Below are 10,321 nucleotides of genomic sequence, written 5' to 3'. Positions count from 1 at the left end.
AGAGTTAATACTGTGAGGAGACAAAATAATGAGAATAGTTTTACCAAAGACAATGAAACATTGTATAATGTCTGTATTTCACCATTGACTTGAGTGCACCCTTAGAAAACTAAGTGTAACAAAAACCCAGGACATTTTTGGAAACTGTATGCTCTAGCAACTCTTTGTAGAGTTTTATACAAGCACTCTTTTATGAGTTATATAAAATGTTATAAATGTAGGGAAAAAATGCACCACTTGCTGAAACTCAAGGAGGCTCAGGGCTGGCCCTGCCCTTCCCAGTTGGGCCTCCCTCCCTGAGGAGTCCTCAGACACACTCATCTGGTGCTTTGTTAATGGTTGACTCTAAAATAAAACAAATAGGTATTAATTTCATAAAATGATGCCAGCACCACCATTTGAACAAGCCTCTTTCCAGAGATGCCCCTCCTTTTTAAAGTGGAGGTGGGTGACTCAAGAGGCTACTTCAAAGTGTAAAGGTACTCCCCTCAGTCTTGAGCGAATATGAGACAGTGGTGGTTCTCTTTTAGAGACAGACCTCTGGTCTTTCTTCCTTTTAGAATGGGCCAGGAGAGTAGAGAAGAGGTGTCAACAACTCTAATACTTACTGATAGCCTACTACACACCAGACCCTGGACATATATTTTTTATTCTTTAATGCTATCATAAAGGACAGGCTTAGACAGAGGATGAAACAAATTCAGAGAAGCCAAAAGAACTTGCCTCAAATCATCCAGTGTCTACCTGGGAAGAACCAGACACTGAACCCAGGTTCTGTGTGTTTCTGACTCACAAGAACATATGAAACCTAACACATTACTGCAGCCAGCCTTTGCCCCATGTGAGAGTAGTGGTGGGGGTGATGATGGCTCTGGGTGTGCATGTATGTGAATATGTGTTTGGGGATGGTGGGTTGGGGTGCTCAGGAGAGGCAAAGGCAAGTGAGAAGCTTGAAGGCAGGCCCAACTCCTTGTGGTGGCGGGCCATGGCATCAGTGAGATATGCAGTCAGCTTAAGATTTCACATGTTTGTAAATTAAAATGAGAAGACTAACAAGGACCTACTGTATACCACAGGGAACTATATTCAATACTTTTTAAAATTAAACATTTTGGGGGGGGGCACGTGGCATGTAGCACTTAGTTCCCCAGTCAGGTATTGAACCAAGGCACCCTGTATTGAAGTGCAAAGTCTTAACCACTAGACTGCCAGGAAAGTCCTATACTCAGTATCAGTTCAGTTCAGTTTAGTTCAGTCGCTCAGTCGTGTCTGACTCTTCGTGACCCCATGAACCACAGCACGCCAGGCCTCCCTGTCCATCACCAACTCTCGGAGTTCACTCAGACTCACGTGCATCGAGTCAGTGATGCCATCCAGCCATCTCATCCTCTGTCGTCCCCTTCTCCTCCTGCCCTCAATCCCTCCCAGCATCAGAGTCTTTTCCAATGAGTCAACTCTTCGCATGAGGTGGCCAAAGTACTGGAGTTTCAGCTTCAGCATCATTCCTTCCAAAGAAATCCCAGGGCTGATCTCCTTCAGAATGGACTGGTTGGATCTCCTTGAAGTCCAAGGGACTCTCAAGAGTCTTCTCCAACACCACAGTTCAGAAGCATCAATTCTTTGGCGCTCAGCCTTCTTCACAGTCCAACTCTCACATCCATACATGACCACTGGAAAAACCATAGCCTTGACTAGACGGACCTCTGTTGGCAAAGTAATGTCTCTGCTTTTCAATATGCTATCTAGGTTGGTCATAACTTTTCTTCCAAGGAGTAAGCATCTTTTAATTTCATGGCTGCAATCACCATCTGCAGTGATTTTGGAGCCCCCAAAAATAAAGTCTGACACTGTTTCCACTGTTTCCCCATCTATGATGGGACCAGATGCCATTATTTCGTTTTCTGAATGTTGAGCTTTAAGCCAACTTTTTCACTCTCCACTTTCACTTTCATCATGAGGCTTTTTAGTTCCTCTTCACTTTCTGCCATAAGGGTGGTGTCATCTGCATATCTGAGGTTATTGATATTTCTCCCGGCAATCTTGATTCCAGCTTGTGTTTCTTCCAGTCCAGGATTTCTCATGATGTACTCTACATACAAGTTAAATAAGCAGAGTGATAATATACAGCCTTGACGTACTCCTTTTCCTATTTGGAACCAGTCTGTTGTTCCATGACCAGTTCTAACTGTTGCTTTCTGACTTGCATACTGGTTTCTCAAGAGGCAGATCAGGTGGTCTGGTATTCCCATCTCTTTCAGAATTTTCCACAGTTTATTGTGATCCACACAGTCAAAGGCTTTGGCATAGTCAATAAAGCAGAAATAGATGTTTTTCTGGAACTCTCTTGCTTTTTCCATGATCCAGTGGATGTTGGCAATTTGATCTCTGGTTCCTCTGCCTTTTCTAAAACCAGCTTGAACATCAGGAAGTTCACGGTTCACATATTGCTGAAGCCTGGCTTGGAGAATTTTGAGCATTACTTTACTAGCGTGTGAGATGAGTGCAATTGTGCAGTAGTTTGAGCATTTTGGGCATTACCTTTCTTTGGGATTGGAATGAAAACTGACCTTTTCCAGTCCTGTGGCCACTGCTGAGTTTTCCAAATTTGCTGGCATGTTGAGTGCAGCACTTTCACAGCTTCATCTTTCAGGATTTGAAATAGCTCAACTGGAATTCCATCACCTCCACTAGCTTTGTTCATAGTGATGCTTTCTAAGGCCCACTTGACTTCACATTCCAGGATGTCTCAGTGTACTCAGTATAATAACCTATAAAGGAAAAGAATTTGAAACAAAAAACGTATGTCTAACTGAATCACTTTGCTGTACACCTGAAACTATCACAGCATTGTAAATCAACTATACTTCAAGTAAAAATAAAAAATACAAGTGGAAATAAGCATATTTAGATTTTTTTTCAATGGTGATTTCATCAATGCTTTTTTGGGGAAATATTAAAACCTAAATTCTATCATGTTTTCTAATTCTTTTGGATCCCCTGCTTTTGCTGACACACTCAGTACACAACCCTGTAAGACCCACCTTAATGCCAGTTCTGAGGTTGAGGGGACCTGGCCCAGCTATGTGGAAGTGGTGGTGACAGCTTCTACCTGGGAGACCAGCAGTGCAAGGTGTGGTTAGGGAGGCGGGGAGGCTGCAAACTTTAGAATGAGCTACTGCTCCAAAAATTTCTGGAGTGCCTGTTTTCCCCATTCTTGGGCTCTGAGTCAAGAATGTAATTGAAGCCAGGGGACAATAGAGTGTGAAAGGAAAGATGTCCCCCGGTGTCAGATACCCTAGCCAACCAGACCCAGACACACAGAGCAGGTGCTTGGCTTTTGCTCCTGGTGCTGGCTGGGTCCCTGCACCCTGCCCCACACTCTGTGATAAAAGCCACAGCTCCTGCCTCTGTACCTCCAGGACGAGCTCTGACTGAGAAGAGCCTGCTTCCTCCTCCCGACCCCTTGTTTCCAGGCTAGAGATACAGAGGCAGGAGCCATATCTCAACAGAGGAAACCATGAAGCAGGACCTCAGATGCTAAGGACTTCCCAGAGGAGGGAGAGGATTTTGTTATTGTCTGAAGAAAAAGTTACCCTAGATAACCTTCTGGTGTGTGGGAAGAGGATCAATAGCCGGGTGAGCTGGGTTTGCATAGTGTCACTGAGAAGCCCCCATAGTGCCCTGGTGGAGACACAGGACCTGCATGCTGTCTTCTGGATGGCATGGGGGAGGTGGCTCCCACAGGGCTGGTGATGGTTGGCCTTTCCGTCTTGCAGGGTCTACTTAAGCCCTGCCTCCCCCACTGGAGAGGGGCTGTTCTTATTGTTCATCAGTTTTGGATTTTAGGGGGTTTTTGGCCACAATGTGCAGTTTGCAGGATCTTAGTTCCCCAACCAGGGATTGAACTGCCATCGTTAGTAGTGAAAGTGCAGTGTTAACCACTGGACCGCTGGGGAATTCCCTGGATTTTAGTTCTGCAGGGCAATGAAACCTTATCTCCTTGTGATTTCAGGGGGAAAATCCAAGTGGGCTATCTGGCTCTGAACCATCCTGATGAACACCAGAGGCAGGCTTGAAAGAGCAAGGGCAGCACCATATGGCAGCCTCCCAGGTGAGTATGGAAGAGACAAGAGGCAGCCTTTTCCTTGAAGCCAGGGAGGGTGGCTGTAATGGCTGATGGCATACACAAGACTCAGGTGTGTTTAAATAACAACACAAAAAAATGAAGCTATCTCTCTCTGAAAGCTTGCTGTGTCAGACACTGTACTAAAAACTTTACACGTAGCATCTTAATCATGCCCTGGATGCAGGTACTATTATTATCACCCCCATCATGCAGACAGAGACATTAAATAGCTTTCTCAAAGTGATACAACCAGTAAGTGGCAGAGTGACTTCAAAAATCTGGTCTTACTTCAAAGTCTGGCTTTTTGATTTTTGTTTTTGTAGTTGTATGTTTTTATTTTTGTCACACAAAGAAGGAGAGAGGAGGTGAAGGGGCGGAGCCCAGCAACATCCCTGGAACAGACTCTGAGGCATAGGTTCTGAGGCATACATTCATTCGGGTTTGTTCTGAAATGGCAATTTCAGTCCATGTTTCAGGAAACTCTCCAGGCTGTCAATCTCAGGGCAAAAAACTTACAGTAAAAACCTCCCACCTGTTCACCACATGGGGACACAACACAAAATGCAAAACAAACTTGTTTGGAAAATGTCCTTAAACAAGAATGGGCAAAGCCTGGGATTTTGACCTCTATCCTAGACCGCATCCGTCATAGTGCAGTTTAAGTTTCTCCTATTGCTGCTTCATCCATCTATCACCATTCACTACCAGTAGTTAAGGCTCTTACCAAAAACGGAGGTCAGAGTGACCCTGAGCAGTGCCTCGGAGACCACACAACAGTTCAGTTCAGTTACTCAGTCGTATCCGACTCTTTGTGACCCCATGGACTGCGGCATGCCAGGCTTCCCTGTCTATTACCAACTCCCGGAGCTTACTCAAACTCATGTCCATTGAGTCGGTAATGCCATCCAACCATCTCATCCTCTGTCATCCCCTTCTCCTCCCACCTTCATTCTGTCCTAACATCAAGGTCTTTTCCAGTGAGTCAGTTCTTCGCATCAGGTGGCCAAAGTATTGGAGTTTCAGCTTCAGCATCAGTCCTTCCAATGAATATTCAGGACTGATTTCCTTTAGAATGGACTGGCTGGATCTCCTTACAGTCCAAGGGACTCTTGAGAGTCTTCTCCAACACTACAGTTCAAAAGCATCAATTCTTTGGCGCTCAGCTTTCTTTGTAGTCCAACCCTCACATCCATACATGACTACTGGAAAACCCATAACTTTGACTAGACGGACATCTTTGTTGGCAAACACCCATTATTCACTTTTATCAACTTCAGGTCTAAACATGGGTTACAGGAAAGAGTGGCCACCATGAAAGCATCTGTTAAAGTTCAAGTTTGTGTGTTTATGTTGGTGGGAGGAGGTGGGGGAGAAACAGAGATAACATGGAACTGGATTTCTTAAAGCCCTCTATTTCAACCAGCTTGGAGAAACTGTCTTGTTTGTTTGTTTGTTTGTTTTTTAAGAACCCAAAAGCTGGAAATTAAATGGATTGTCCAGTCCAGGCTGGAGCAGGAATCACTGCATATTGATAGTTAAACAGTTTAACACTATATTTAGGAAATCCTACACTTAAAATAAATAGTTTTTTCCCCCCAAAGTGTATGTTTTCATTTCCTATGAGTCAGAAAATATACAAAGAATTTCCTATCAGTTCTAGTTATAAGAACAAAAAAAATCAGAAAGAATCCAAATGTTTCAAAAACAGGAGAATAACAAACTATGGCATATTAACCATTTCATATAATGATACCGTGAAGACTAGATTAGCAAATAGGAAGGTATGCAAAGTTTTAAATAGAAAGTCCTCTGCATACACACAGGCAAAACACATGGAAAATAATTTTTTAAAGTGATGGTGAGACTTCTAGTGACCTTTTTCTTTATAGACTTTCTATTTTTACAATCTTTTGTGACAAATAAACTGAGAAATGTTTACAGTTATATGGTGCCTTGTACTTTAGATGTACATTTGGCTTATTTACCTTGCAGTCCTATATCCAAATACGGCAAATAGGTTTTCATTTGAATTTCTAAATCGCTACATGAAATTTACATATTCCTTTAAATATGTAACACCTATTTATTACTGTTATACAAGCTGGAGTTAATTCTCCTGGTTAGTCTTTTTCATCCAAATTTCATTATTCCATGTTAATCAGTAATATTTTATTTTTCTTGGGTCGGAATCCAAACTAGTAAAGTGAAAGGGAGCTGCCATCACCAAGCAATTCCTATGGATACAGCAATATAGGGACTTCCCTGGTGGCCTAAGGGTTAAGACTGTGCTTCTAATGGATGGGATGAGGATGTGATCCCTGGTCAGGAAATAAGATCCCACATGCTGTGCCCAAAAAGTAAAAATTAAAAAACAAAACAAAAAAAAACACAGTAGTGAAAGCCCATGTACATTACCTTGCTTTCTGTCTTTCATGGAAGGCTGGAAGAAAGATTACCTAGAGACCCCCAGGGCTCCTATCCCATTAAGAAAGTTGAAGTCTGGCAACCCCAGCAGGTCAGGTGACTCTTCTCTAAGGGCCTCAGGAAAAGCACGGAGGAGTCTTCCCACGGACTAAATGAGTTCGTGGTGATGCTCATCCATCTGCTTTCCTGGGAAGCAAAGGCTGGCTCCCTGCAGACCTCCCTCATGGAGTAGAAAGCTGATTTTGTAATCTCAAAGAGCCTATGTTTATTTAGGTATACACTACTCTTTGCTCTGAAGATTAGGAGATGCTCTAAGAGAAAAGCAAAAGTATAGTAAGATCCCAATTTTTTTGTTTTTTTGGAAAGTCAATGGGATAAAACAAGAAATGAGGGGAGGGTAAGAGGGGAAAAGTTGTAAATTAAGTTCGACGAAATAAACCTACAATAATGAGCAAAAACTTGGTGGTGAGAGTAAATAGTAAGATCAAAGCAGATCTAAACTAACAGAGCTCTAGTTTCTAAGGTTTGAGAGGTAAGGGTGAGTTGTGCATGACTGTGGCTGGAATACTCAAGAAAATTATACAGCATGCCCAGAAAAGCCTTTCCCATTGGTTTTAGGTGCTTAAAAATCTTCCAGGAAGGGGGAACAATGCCCGTTTTCCATGCACTTCTGTATAATTTACTCTCATTTTGCCAATCATATCCTATTATTATTATTTAACATGTCTGCATTGCCTCCTGTAGATTATAGACTCTTTGCAGCCAAAAATTCTATACTTTTTCCTCCAACCTCCAACATATAGTCCCTAAAATAATAGGAGTGCTTTTTAAGTGGAAATGGAAATTCTTAGTCCTGTAAGCCAAATCACTGATGTATTTTTGGGTAAGTTTCTTTTTGATTTGGACCATTTTAAAAAAGTTTTTAATGAATTTGTTACAACATTGCTTCTGTTTTATGTTTTGGTTTTTTGGCCACGAGGCATGTGGGATCTTGGCTCCCTGACTAGAGATCCAACCCACACATCCTGCACTGGTAGGCAAAGTCTTAACCACTGGACTACCAGGAAAATCCCTACTTACAATTTTAATCTCCATGTACTCTCTAGTCACTAGAAGACGATATACAGAGTCCCTGGTGGCTCAGAGGTTAAAGCATCTGCCTGCAATGTGGGAGATGCGGGAGATGCGGGTTCGATCCCTGAGATGGTAAGATCCCCTGGAGAAGGAAATGGCAACCCACTCCAGTATTCTTGCCTGGAGAATCCCATGGAGGGAAGAGCCTAGTAGTCTACAATCCACGGGGTCACAAAGAGTCGGACACGACTGAGCTACTTCACTTCACTTTCTATGTTTGAGAGTGAGCAGAATAAGAGATTATAATGAAAAACTACAGCTGGAGGGGAAAGAGAGAAGACAAACCAGAAACAGGAGAAGGTCCAGATAGGAGTTTTCAAGCAGAGGATCAGGGATGGAAGAGATGTGAACAGTTCTGCCAGGATTTGAGACCAGATACACTTCACTGAGTCACATTTTCTTTACATTGATTACATCTCTATTTCTAGGCAAATTACCCACCACATTCTTTTTAATTTCTTGGGAAGGTGCTAAGGCAGACAGTCCTGGAGTATCCTGGAAAAAGAGAGTACTTTGTGAGAACAGAGCAGGAAGACACATGATGGAAATGGTGGTCATTAAGCTCAAGTAAGCCACTGATGAATCACTTTCCAGCTGGGTCCTAAGATACAGATAAGCCAGCCATCTCCATGAAGCTAGCACTTACTTTAAAAACGAAAATGAAAAACCCTATTGCCTGGGTGCTTGGTCACACTTCTAATATGCTGATTGCTGGACTTTCAGCAACAGTGCCAAACCCTTTTGGGATAGCAATGGTGCTCACTTTGGATAATGGTGTCTGTAACCACAGCATGACTCAAGGGCTTAACTGGCAAACTGTTTTACTGTGAAATGTACTTTTCAGAGGAAGTGGGCTTGGGACAGGGTGGGTGGGTGGAGGTCCTAAAGCAGGAGGTGGCCAGCACATCAAAACCTGGTTCATCAGAAGGCCACAGGGCTATAGGATCCCACTGCATCTACTGGAGAATTAAATTTTCCATTTATGAGTTCAAGCAATGAGTTCCACTGGAAAGGCAGCATTTCAAACCCTGAGTTGATAGGAGGTTAGGACTCACTATCATCAACTGTACTCCCCTCTTACCTCCATCCCTATGCAGCATCCATCCAGGGGAGCCCACTCCTTTGTGCTTCTGGCCCAGCCATGTCCAGTTGGCCCCTTGGGAGCAGAACAGTGTTCTGTGTGTTCCTGGGCCACATACAGAAGGGCTTTTCACCTTTCTCGTCACTAGGTTTCCTCTGGAGATGGGGATCTACTGCAGTCTCTTAAGAACGAACGAGGGCTGATCTGTCTTCACTTATATTTGCTGCAAGGTCAACCATCAGGATCTGATGTTCTGTTCCCTTTCACTCAGCAACACATCCAAATGCAGTTCAAGAAATGGAGTAACAGAAATTTTCAAGAGCCAGTATTTTACTTAAAAATGAGATATGGCTCTTGCTACTCTGAAACATTCTTCACCTTCTATGCACAGGTGATTATGCTGAAATTGTTACCTGAGCATTTGTGTCTGGGTCAATCAACAACCATACTGTGAATGCCTTTTATGTGGAAGTACCACTGCAAAGTCATGAACAGTCTACTGGAGATTGGTGCTCAGGATTTTCATTTCAAAAGGAAAAAGTTATTTCAGTTTCCCCAAGGACCAAACGCAAGGGGAAGAAAAGGCTTGGGTCAAGGGCCAGAACTGGAAGCAGAGGCAGGGCGGGGGTGAGGCGTCCACACACATCACCTCATTTAGTTCTTGGTCTTGTGAAGAAGTGCACAGGCAAACCATCTTTAAGGTTGGAGAAATTGCTGCACAAATGGTTAAGATTAACCAGGGGTCGCTCAGGAAGTGGTGGAGGACCTGAAGCAGGTCTCTCTGGTTTCCAAGCCCCACCCTGTGCTGCCTAGCCTGGAGGGGAACTGGGGTTGCACACAAGCAGATGGTGACCTTGAGCAAGCCACCGAGCTCTCTAGCGTTGAGGACGATAAGCCTCTTTCCGGCTCCGCATCAGCATTTCAGTTATGGCATTAGCCTTGGCAGGCCCTGATAAGGCCTTGACTCCCCTCTTTGTTCTCCATGGCCTTGGTAACAGACAGAAAGCAAGCTCACAGGCAGCAGGAACCAGTCTTATCTTTTAGGTCGATGCCTATTCCTCAAGAATTTGGCAAAAGTTGCAATCACATTAGTGAGCCCTCAACATATCTTCATTCATCGTTTGACACAAAATTTATGACATCTGTCAGAGGAATGTAGGCCTAAAAACCCTCAATCAAAACGTGTATACAATGGAAGGAATACTTCTTGCATCGCCTGCCATTCCTAGCAATTTCTTTCCAAATCTGTCTCCAATTTTCGAAATGATGGCTCCCTGAACACCTCAGCATTTTGTTTTGATTGGAGAATTCAGAGGATTTTCTTGGTATGTACATCTGAGGGCATTTTCTTTTTTAATCACATTTATGAATAGTGTTGAAAAGGTAAAAAAATGGTTAAGATAGATTCAAGCACTTTTTTGAAGTGAAAAATAATTTTTCTTGGAGAAAAAAAATAATCAGGCCCAAGGTTTTAAACTCTGGAGGATACATAACAACATACACAAAAGTTAGATTTTGTTTCTGCTAATGATATCTCTAAGAGCAGTAAGTACTGT

The sequence above is a fragment of the Bison bison genome, unplaced genomic scaffold, assembly GCF_000754665.1.
Source record: "Bison bison bison isolate TAMUID 2011002044 unplaced genomic scaffold, Bison_UMD1.0 scf7180017845312, whole genome shotgun sequence".
Lineage (NCBI taxonomy): Eukaryota > Metazoa > Chordata > Mammalia > Artiodactyla > Bovidae > Bison > Bison bison.
Note: the sequence above shows the minus strand (reverse complement) of the source record.